Genomic DNA, 12,774 nt, shown 5'->3' on the forward strand with positions numbered 1-12,774 from the left:
ACTGCATCATAATTCCTCAAGGTAGTGTTAATCCTACCACAAAGTCCATAGTGATACGCTCCCACTTCTACTAAGGTATCTCCAATCTTTGAATCAATTCACCTGGGTTTTGATGCATGTACTTCACATGTTGACATTTCAAACACCGAGAGAGATACACAACAATATCTTTCTTCATTATTTGCCACCAATGGTGTTATTTCAAGTCATGGTACATCTTTATGACACATGGGTAAATGGAATAACGCGAACTGTGAGCCTCCTCAAGGATCAACTCTCTCAACCTATCAGCATTTGGAACACAAATCTGGCCCTGAAGCCGCATAACACCATCATCACCAATCACAACAAGCGAGGATCATCAAACTGGCGAGCCTTGATACGCTCCAACAACAATGATTGTGCCACAACACAAGCAAGAACCCATCTAGGCTCCGAAACATCCAATCTCATAAATCAGTTGGCCAACGCTTGAACATCCATAGCTAATGGCCTCCCCATTACCGGTAAATATGCCAAACAACCCATGCTCTCAGCCTTCCTACTCAATGCATCAGCCACTATATTGGCCTTCCCCGGATGGTATAATATGGTGATATCATAGTCTATTAGCAACTCTAACCATCTCCACTTCCGCAAATTAAGAGATTTATGCTTGAGCAAGTGTTGGAGACTCCGATGGTCATTATAAACCTCACACAGAATGCTGTATGGATAGTGCCTCTAAAAGTTCAATGCGTAAGCAATGTATGCCAACTCTAAGTCATGAACAAGGTAATTATTCTCATGAACCTTCAACTGCCCAGACACGTAGCTAATCACCCTACCATCCTACATCAATATCGCACCAAGACCAACACATGGTGCATCACAATACACGGTGTAGGATCCCAAACCTGTAGGCAACACCAACATTAAGGCTGTAGTAAATGTAGTCTTGAGCTTTTGAAAGTTAACATCTCACTTGTTAGACCATCTGAAAAGAGCACCCTTCTGGGTCAACTTCATCAATAGGGTTGAGATAGATGAAAACCCCTCCACAAACGGGAAATAATAACCCGTCAAACCTAAAAAAGCTCCAAATCTATGTAGCTGAAGTAGGTCTAGGCTAATTCATAACTGCCTTAATCTTCTTAGAATTTACCTTAATGCCCTCGAATACAACATGGACCAAAAAGGCAACCCAGTCCAACTAGAACTCACACTTTAAAATTTTGGAATATAACTGACGATCTGTCAAAGTGTGAAGTATGATCCAGAGATGTCGCTCATTCCTCTCTCTACTGCGAGAGCAAACCAAAATATAGCCAATGAAGAAAATCACAAAAGAATCCAGGTAAGGCTTGAACACCCGCTTCATCAACTCCATAAAGGTTGTTGCGGAATTTGTCAAGCCAAATAATATCATCCAAAACTCGTAGTGACCATACCTAGTCCGAAAAGCTGTCTTAGGGACATCAGATGTCCTAATCTTCAACTGACGGTAGCTAGAACTCAAGTCAATCTTGGAAACCACCTTGGCACCCTGAAGCTGATCAAATAAGTCATCAATCCTCAGCAACGAATACTTGTTCTTTATAGTGACCTTGTGAAACTACCGATAATCTATACACATCCTCACCGTTCCATCCTTTTTCTTCACAAACAACAACATTGCACCCCCAATGTGAGACACTAGGCCTAATGAATCCCTTATCAAGCAAATCGTGCAACTGCTTCTTCAATTCTTTCAAATCAACTGGGCCATACGGTATGGTTTGGTATAAATAGGGTGAGTGCCCGGAATCAATTCATTGCAGAAGTTGATATCTCTATCGGGTGGCATCCTTGACAAATCTGTAAGAAACACCTCTAGAGTCTCCTGCACAACTTGTACCGAATTCATAGAAGGCACCTCCGCACTAGGATCACGGATATAGGCCAAATATCCTAGAAACCCCTTCTCGACCATACACCGAGCCTTCACATAAGAAAGGATCCTACTAGTGGAATGACCAGAAGTCCCTCCCCACTCCAATCGAGGCAACCCTAGCATAGCTAATGTCAAAGTCTTGGTACGACAATACAAGATAGCATGATATGGTGAACACCAGTCCATGCCCAAGATAATATCAAAGTCCACCATGCTGAGTAAAAGAAGATCTACCCTAGTCTAATAACTCCCGATAGAGACTACACATAAATGATAAACATAATCTACCACAATAGAATCTTGCACGGGCGTAGACACATAAACATGAGCAATCAAAGAATCATGAGACACATCTAGATATGAAGCAAAATAGGATGACACATAGGAATAAGTAAAACCTGGATCAAATAAAACTTATGCATCTCTATGGCAAACTGGAACATTACTTGTGATAACCGCATTAGATGACTCTGCCTCAAGTCTAGCTGGAAATGCATTAAAATGGGGCTGAGCCCCACCACTATGACCTCTACCTCTCGAACGACCTCTGCCTGGCTGGCCTCCATATCTAATGGCTTGACCACCACCTCGGGCTGCCGGACCCCCGCCTCTAGGTGGCTGAGTGGGAAGTGGAGCAATTGGTGCTGGAATCGTGGCACGAGTACCCTACTGTGGCATGTTGCTATGTTATCTAGGGCAAAATCTTGCGACGTGCCTCGGATCTCAACAAGTATAACAATTCCTCGGCTGCTGTGCCTGCTAGCCATAGAAGTGACCCTTTCGACCAGAATAACCACCTTGATAACTCTAAATCGGAGTTGCCCTGACTGGAGCTAAATGTGCGTTGTAGACTAGCTGCTCAGGATGAGACCCATAAGAACCACGACTAGCCGAAGCACCGTGAGATACTTGAAGCGCTGACTTAATTGGCTTAGGAGGATGGCCTCTACCAAATGAACCCTTACCTCTAGATGAGGCACCACTTAAACTACCAAAATGACAAGGCCTCTTCTCAGATACCGCCTCCCTACCCTGACCACGAATCCTCTTGATCCGTCTAGAAATCTCTATAACCCGCTGGAAAGAAATATCATCCCCAGTCTCCTTGGCCATCTGTAGCCTGATACCAAAAGTAAGGCTATTACTGAATCTCCTCACTCTCTCCCTCTTAGTAAAGAGCAAAACAATTGCATGGTGAGATAAATCTATGAATCTGGCCTCATACTGCTAATAGTCATACTACCCTACTAGAGGCGCTCAAACTGGTTGCGGTACTCCTCTCTCAAAGTAAAAGGTATGAACTTCTCCAAAAATAACTATGAAAATTGATCCGAAGTGAGTGGAGGTGATCGTGTTGGCATGCTCGAACATAGTCCTTCCACCACCTCTTGGCGGAGCCATGCATATGAATTACCATGAAGTCAACTCCATTGGACTCCACTATACCCATGTTGCACAACACCTTGTTGCAATGATCTATGAAATCATGTGGGTCCTTAGAAGGTGTGCCACCAAAGCGAATAATAAATAACTTTTTGAACTTGTCCAATCTCATCAAACCCTATTATGACATATCGGGCCTCTCCCCGAGCTGCATAGCAATGACAGGTTGAACTACTCCATCTACTGGAATTACCGGAGTCTGATATCCGAGAGCCATCTGCTTTGGTGTATGGGTAGTGGGAGTCTGGGCTCCTCCCCGGCCTGAGAGAAAACCGGTGCTACACAATGCATTGGCCTAGGCCACACTCTCCATAAGGACCACCAGAAGAAATAGAGCATTCTAAAGTATTGGGGTGGCAATAAACCCCTCTAGGACCTGAGCTGGTCCAACTGGGCACGGTCTGAACAGGGACCTCCTGCTCCTTCTCGAACTGAGGTTCAACAATAGGTGCTACTGCATATGCTCTAGGATGAGCTCTGCCTTTGCCTCTGGCTCGACCCCTACTCCTAATAGTGGCTGCAATATAGGACTCCGGCTTCTGACCAGTCGTGGATGTTGTGCACGTCCTCACCATCTGCGAGAAAACAAGAATAAAATGGTTCAAACTTTAGTGATTGAATAAAGTCACACGATAGAGAACGGAGGAAATGACATTTCATAATTAAAGCTCTATAGCCTCTAGAAGATAAGTACATACGCCTCTATGCAGATCCTCTAGACTCTACTAAGATTTCTCATGACTCGTGAGACCTAGGCAACCTAGTGCTCTGATACCACCTTGTCACGACCCGAATTCCCAATCGTTGGGCCGTGATGACGCCTAATATTCACTTGCTAGGCAAACCAATATTAGTACACAACTAATCATTTTTAGACAATTAAAAGTAGTATAATAACAGTTAAAGCTGTAGAATTTCAAAGTAGACATAATAATTCCAACACTGACTAGCCAAACTGGAAATCTGTTGTAACCAGTACATGAGCATACAAAATAGTTCTACAACCAGTGTCTGAAGGAATTACAATTATTTGAAATAGAATAAATAGTAACACAAGATAAGAAAGGGGGACTTTAGGGATTGCGATCGCCATGCAGGTCTACCTCAGGTCTCCAAATGCAGATGTGATTCAGGTAGCAACTCCGCTAAGCACCGCTGGGACCAACTCCAGAACCTTCACAAGAAGTACTGAAGTGTAGCATGAGTACAACCAACCCAATGTACTCTATAAGTGTCGAGCCTAACCTCGATGAGGTAGTGACGAGTCTATCATAAGAGACCTACTAAAAACCTATGCAGATATATATGTAAAGCAACAGAACTAACATGCAGAGCAATATTAATAGGAAGGGAACATGTAAAACTGGGGAAAGATCAGAACAGTAAGTGCAAATCACCGATTAATCTCTTTCAGAAATATACAAAAATGCAGCCAAATAATCCACAAATCCAGAAATCAAGTAAAGCAATAAAATCATCAACGATACGGCATCACCCTTTGTACTTTTACTCTCATTTCACCAAATAATAAGATAAATACAATGGCACGACATCACCCTTCGTGCTTTTACTCTCATCCTCACCATATGATAAAAGAAATGACACATCATCACCCTTCATGCTTTTACTCTCATCCTCACATGACATAAAAGATGATAACAAAACAATCAAGTGCATCGCATCACCCTTCTTAGTCCTCACATTCGCTTATTCAATGATAACAATATGCAGATATGGCAGGACAACACCCTTCATACTTTTCACTCTTCCTCACCAAGAAAAACGAATAACCCAAAGTATCAAGCAAGGTGGGAAACCAATTTCAAGTTCAATCATGGTGTTATCATAAACAAATTCAACTTCCGATATCCCAACAATTTCAAATTAATTGTCGTGACCCAAAATCCCACCTTAGGCGTCGTGATGGCACCTAGTCTCTAAGATTAGATAAGTCGGTTACTTACAACACTTAAGCCAGTTAAACATGATATTTTTAAAATAGATATTAATATAAATAGCGATATGAAGATGATACAAGCCCACGCGGAAATAATCACAATAATCCTCCCAAGACTAGGTAGTACTGAGTCACAAACTCTAGATGAATACATAGGAATATCTCAAAAGAACTAAATACAATGCGGTTAGGATAACGAATTAACAGTACAATCAAAAAGAAAAAGGACTCCAAGGGACTGCGACAACCAAGAAGCTCTACTTGAATCCTCGCAAACAAGAAGTTAACTCTTCCTGTGTCCGTTATCTCCAATACATGGATCTGCACAAAATTGTGCAGAAGTATAGTATGAGTACACCATAGTCGGCACTCAATAAGTATCAAGACTAACCTCGGTAAAGTAGTAAAGAGGTACAAGTCATGACACCTACTAGTCATAATAACCTGTGCAGTATATGAGTATAAAGCTAATAAGGGAGCAAGAATCAATAAATGACAACAAGGAATAAACATGTGATATAAACAATAAAGTAATCTGATCATCGTTAAAGTACCAGTTAAAACAAATAAAGTAAATAAGTGATAACCGAATAATCAAGTCGTATTAGCATAAGTTTCACAACAAAATTACTCCGAGATACCTTATCTCAAAATCAGAAGTCACGAGTCCTAAATCACAAATCGTGTGATCATGGCACCTCGTGCCTACATTATTAATCACAAATGCATAGACAACTCACGTGCCAATATCTCAATCCACCCGGCATAGTCACAGGCTCACTATCACAATCTGCCCGACATGGTCACAGGCTCAACATCACAATCCGCCCGGCGTGATCACAGGCTCAATACCACAATGGAAGCAGGCAATACAAGAATACATGTGCATGATCAATGAATGTCAAGTTTCATACTCCTGAACTGGTGTACACAACATGCTATGGTGTATTCTTGTGCGAGTGTACTATTACGGTCCAAATCAACAAGTAATATCAAAGACATCAAGAAGTTCATTAAAAGCAACACAACAAGTCACGTAAGGTGCATGACACACACAAGGAGAACTCACACCATCACATGAATATCATCAACATTATGCCCCCAAGCCATCACATATCATCCCTGATATAGCCACCCTTGTCTCTCCTCATTAACAATATCGTTATAGCCACTCTTATCACTCCGCCCAAATAATACTTCACAATAGACACCCGTATCACTTCGCATAATAGACACCCTTATCGCTCCGCGCATCTAATAAACACAATAGCCACCCGTATCACTCCGCCCATACGATAAATCACAATAGCCACCCGTATCACTCCGCCCAGACAATAAATTACTATAGCCAATCGTATTACTCAGAATAATCAATAACAGTGAGATGCCACCCTTATGCTCTGCATTACCACAATCAATCTACACACAAATCCACATGCGCTAACATCACAACAATATGACATATCAATTTGTACCATAAACGCCCATAGGCCACAACCTTTCCAAAACAACAATACCAATATCACTAGAACACATAGCCCACGGCGCAACCACGATGTGAACAAGAATATGTATAACAACAGAATGAAATAGAAAGTAACTCAACAATGAAGGATACTCCATAAAACAACAACTTAAGCTAAAACAGGTTAATAACGCTCAATAAGTCCAACTTCCATTACTTGCTTATGAATTAACTTAACAACGAAAGGCATGGCGTATACTAACAACTTCAATTGAATACATATAAGAGTAACTTAACAACGATAGATAGAACATGTACTAACAACTTCGGTTAAAGCATAATAAACTCGACAATGAAAGATATACCATGTAATGGTAACTTCAATTAAGACAAAAAAGATTAAACTTGACAATGGAAGCTAGAACATGATATAACGACTAAAATCTAAGCAAATAAGAATGAATTCAACAACGAAAGATGTAACAATTAATAACAACTTCTAATTAAATGCATAAAGTAACCTCAGAGTCTAAAACGGTCAATATTTCCACATATAAGCCGGGTACACACTCGTCACCTTATGTACACGTCTTTCGCATAATTCAAACAATATATTCAACCCAAATCCTAAGTGGTAGTTTCCCCACACAAGGTTAGGCAAGATAAAGAAATTAAATCAATACTCTAAAAAGTCCCCTCCGTTTTAAAAAACCTCCGGACACTTCAAATATAGCAAAAATAACTTAATATCATAATTAAACACCATATGAAACTATTCTAGATAATAAAGTTTCGATCTTTAATGAAAACTAAAAAGTCAATCCAAAAAGTCAACCACTTGCCCGCACCTCGAAACCAAACAATACTCGCAAAATCCGAATGCCCATTCCGCTACGAGTCCAACCATACCAAAATTATCCAATTTTGACATCAAATCGGCCTTCAAATCATCATTTTTGTGTTTTAGAAAGTTTTTACAAAAATCTCCAATTTTTCCAATTCAATCACTAATTTAATGATAAAAACAAAGATGGAATCATGAAATATAACCAAATCGGGGTCGATAATACTTACCCCAATCCAAAAAGTAAAAATTCCCTCCAAATTCGCTCAAAACCGAGCTCTCTAACTCAAAATAAAATAACAAAAACCCTCAAAATAGAGTACTATATAGTTTGCCCAGGTGTTCCTCTTCGCGATCATGGGACCTTCTTCGTGGTCGCGAAGAAAACAATGAAAGCTGCCAAAATTACTCCTTCACAAAGGCGGTCTGTAGACTGCGAACGCGGCCAATTCCTGCCCTGGCCTTCGCGAATGCGGAAGTCGACTCGCGAACGTGGAAGGAAAATACCTGATTGCCCCGCCCAGCCATCACACTTACACGAACGCGAGGGCTCATACGCGAATGCGGTGGACTCAGTCCCTCAATGCTCCGCGAACATGTAGACAACATTACAAACGTGATGAATAAAACATTAGAGTGTCGAATAACCCTTCATGATCATGTTGGTACTTCCTTAAACGCGATGAACTGGATACATCAGAAAAACCAACTATTCCAAAATATGAAGAAATAGCTTGTAAACCATCCGAAACACACATGACGGTCCCAAGACCCCGTCTAATCATACAACCCAATCCCAAAACATAATGAGCACCTACTCGAGGCCTGATAAGTAGGGATTTGGACTACTCATTTGCACTCTTTTACTTTAGTTTTAGCATACAAATGCTTAAAGGTATTTCCTAAAACTGATAAAATGTGCTTACTTGCGGGAGCATTGGAAAAAGAGCCAAAACGATGAAATTAAACTAAAGAAGGAGTAGTTTTGGACAAGGACTAAAACCAAGCAAAAAGAGCAAAGTGCGGACCGCACAATATTGAGTGCGGTCGTAGACTATGAAGGACCTATGACAAAATGCCTTTGCAAAGTGCGGACCGCACAATTATTGTGCGGCCGCAGAAGATGAGGTTTAGAGAGATGGAGTTCTGAGTCCATGAATAAGTGTGGACCAAACTACTATTGTGCGGCCGCATAATTCAAAAGTGCGGCGGCACTCAGAAATGTGCGGCCGCAAAAGATGAGGTTCAGAGAGATGGAGTTCTAAGTCCATGAAGAAGTGCGGACCGCACTATTATTGTGCGGTCACAGAATTCAAGAGTGTGGTTGCACTGAGAAATGTGCGGTCCGCAGAAGTCTCTAGTGTCAAGCTCAAATTCAAGAGTGTGTCTACACTCAGAAATGTGCGATCCGTAGAATCTGAAGACGTGTGGCCACAACCTAGAATTGTGCGGCCGCAGAAGTCTATCTTGTCAACCCCAACATCAAAGTGCGGACTGCACACAGAATTGTGAAGCCGCAAAACCTCCACTGTGGCAATTTTATCCGATAATTTCAGCTCTGTATAAATAATTATTTTTGTCAAATTTAGGTTAAGTTTGAAATCAGAAAGTAGATAGCTGTTTTTCTTTTACTGCTTTGTTAAACTTTGTATTAGTTTACCATTTTAACATTGTGTTTCATCTCTTTATCATCTATTATGAGTTTAATCTTATTTTCTTCCTTAGTTTCTTCATTTGTGCCTATGAGTAGCTAAACCCTAGTGTGGGTACCTAATGAGTGTTTGATTTAGGGCTTGTTTAAGGTTGGGTGTATAATATTTAGCCTAGTTCTTTCTTGAATATAGGAATTAATGGTTGCAAACTTTGATTCATGCCTAATTGACTTAGTCTCTACTTGAGAAAGAGAGACTAAGTCTAGGAAAACTTGGCTAACAAGAAATTGGGGTGAACTCAAGAAATTGATAGCCCCAATTAAAGGGTTGAATCTAGAGATAATAAGACCCGACTTGAGCATATCTCAACGGTTTTGTGAATTACCCATTTGGACTTGAGAAAGACAAATTGGGCAAAACCACTCTAACAACCGATATGTATCGAGTGGGTAATCGCGTGTTGATTGCTATATTACACCCCGACCAACGAAACATGCCCTAAATCCTACAATTTGCTAGGTAACCACCTAGGTGGAAGTCACATCCCTAGATCTTTTATAAACTTGAAAAACAACAACACCAAAAATATCATTCTATAGCTTTACATTTACAAACAATAGCATAAATTTTAGAAGTAGAAAGAAACAACCATGTATGTGGAAGTGCATTTTAGGCACATCATACACCTAGTCTAAGTATATACCTAATCCAATATAAGCTCTCTATGGAATCGACCCTGACTCAAAGTTGGGTATTTATAACTGCATCGACTGCTTCACAATCCCAATCAGTTGTGTGAATTTGGGCGACACCAATATTTGGCGTCATTGCCGGGGAGCTAAAAAATGGATTTAGCTATATATTTGGTTTTGTGTGTGACTTGTCTTCTTTTCTTTTCGAGTTACTAACCATTTTGTGAATCGATTGTAGGTACAAAAATGACTCTCAACAATGATCCTCTCAGAAACTTGCCTTTGGGGGAGGAAGTGGACGTTGATCAAGGTGATGAGGTTCCTCTTGAACCTCAGGCAAATAGGCGAGGCTGACCGCCTCATAACAATATTCTCATCCCTCCCCCACCTCCACCAAGAGAGGATCCACACTGGGAGTTGCCAAATGAAGGATACACAAGTGCCATAGTCCCGCCCTGCATTAGGGCGGGCAACTTCCAAATCACCAATGTTATGCTTACATTGCTAGAGCAACGGGGATTCTTTACCGGGGTTCCGAGTCAAAATGCATACAACCACTTGAAAGGGTTTGTGAACACTTGTTAGGGGAGTAAATAGACCAACGTCTCCGGATATGCTCTAAGGTTGAGGCTATTTCCCTACTCTCTATGGGGGGGGGGGGAGCCTTGGATTCGTTAGAAAGATTTCCAAACCATTCTATCCATACATGTGATGAATTGGCGGAAAGATTCATTGCCAAGTTCGTTTCTCTCGGGCATATGGCTACTCTTCGAGATGAGATTCTAGCATTCAAGCAAGAACCCAATGAGCCTTTGCACGAGATTTGGGAGAGGTACCGTACTATGGTGAAAGAGTGCCTGAATAATGACATGACTGAGGCTATGATTCAACAAACCTTCTACAGGGGGATCAATACTACCAATAAATGTGTGGTCAACCAACTTGCTGGTGGGAATTTCATGACAACACCATATGCCAAAGCTTGTGAGATTTTTGATGAAATGGAGGATACTTCACCGGCATGGCAAAGTAGAACTAATGTTCCTCAAGGTGATCCAAATGTGATTCACCTACACAAAGAATTGAATGATCATGGGCAAGCAATTGTCGAGTTGACCACAACAATGAATCAATTATCCAAAGCTCAACTTCAACAAGTTCAAGGTCCTAATCAAGTAAATGCAATGGAAGGTGTCAACATGATGGTGAACAAGCGAAGGCAAAAGGGTCAACAAGTGCAAAACCGTGTGGAACACTTTGTGCAAGATGATAGTGGGTTTGACCAAGATGAATCATACAAGGAGAAAGAGGAAGAAGTGCAATATGTGAACAACTACCAAGGGCAAATAAACAACTCTCAAGTCCCGAATCAACAACAATGGCGATCTCAAGGAAATCAAGGAAATTGGAACAATCAAAATCACCAAGGAAATTGGAACAATAACAATAATCAAAGCAATTGGAATAATTAAGGCAACCAAGGCAATTGGGGTGGCAACAATCAAGGATATTGGGGAGGCAACAACCAAGGGGGTTGGAATATTAACCAAGGGAATCGGGGGTCAGGCTTTCAAAGGCCCCCGATGTATCAACAACCAAGCAAACCACCTCCTTATCCATCTCATGGTTCTAGATCTTCTAATAATGAGATGGGACAGATTGAAAATATATTCAAACAAATGATGGAGAAAATGCCGACTCCGATGCTCAACTAGCCTCTCACAACACTTCAATCCGCAATTTGGAGGTTCAATTAGGGCAAATCTCACAAGCTTTAAACACTCATCCTAAGGGGGAACTACCTAGTGACATGGTGGTGAACCTGAAAGCTGGGAGCAACACGGGACATGCCATGGCCGTAACCACAAGAAGTGAAAAAGGTGGGGAGGCAACAACCTCAAACCAAAGAAGACTTGTGGATGATGATATGGTGATTCAAGAAGATGAAATTCCAAGCAATGTAGTTCAAGCTAATGATGAAGTGAGAATTGATATTGATGAAAATGTGGAGGAGACTCAAGAAGAAGTGAACCCGTCTAGGGAACACGTGATTGACATACCGGAACCGGTAGTGCCAAAGACTAAGGCACCAATGCCAAGGCCTCCTCCTCCATACCCTCAAAGGCTCACCAAGAAAAATAGCGAGAAAAAATTCAAGAAGTTTATTGACATAATGGAGAGCTTATCCATTAATGTGCCATTGGTTGAGGCATTGGAACAAATGCCCGGCTATGCAAAGTTCATGATGGATTTGGTGATAAAGAAAAGATCAATGAATTGTGAGACTATCAAGATGACACATTAAGTGAGTACTATTGTGCACTTAATAGCTCCAAAATTGGAATATCCTAGTGCTTTCACAATATTGGGAGCCGACTTTGCCAAAGCTCTATGTGATCTAGGGGCGATTATCAACTTGATGCCTTACTCGGTATTCAAAACTTTGGGAATTGGGCAACCAAGACCCATATCTATGAGGTTACAAATGGCGGATCGTACTATGAAGAGACCATTGAGTATTATTGATGATGTGTGGGTTCGTGTTGATAAGTTCATCCTCCAGGCAGACTTTATGATTCTTGATTGCGAAGTAGACTATGAGGTGCTTATTATCTTGGGTAGACCTTTCCTTGCTACGGGAAAGGCTCTTGTTGATGTGGAATCCGGTGAGCTCACCTTCCGGGTGGGCGATGACAAGGTGGTTTTCCATGTATGCAAATCTATGAGGCAACCGAATAGCAATGAAGTTTGTTCGTTTGTGGACTTAGTGACCGGGGTGATTGTTGATGATGCTAGTGCCATCATAAAT

Source organism: Nicotiana tabacum, chromosome 9, assembly GCF_000715075.1.
Source record: "Nicotiana tabacum cultivar K326 chromosome 9, ASM71507v2, whole genome shotgun sequence".
NCBI classification, from domain to species: Eukaryota; Viridiplantae; Streptophyta; class Magnoliopsida; order Solanales; family Solanaceae; genus Nicotiana; species Nicotiana tabacum.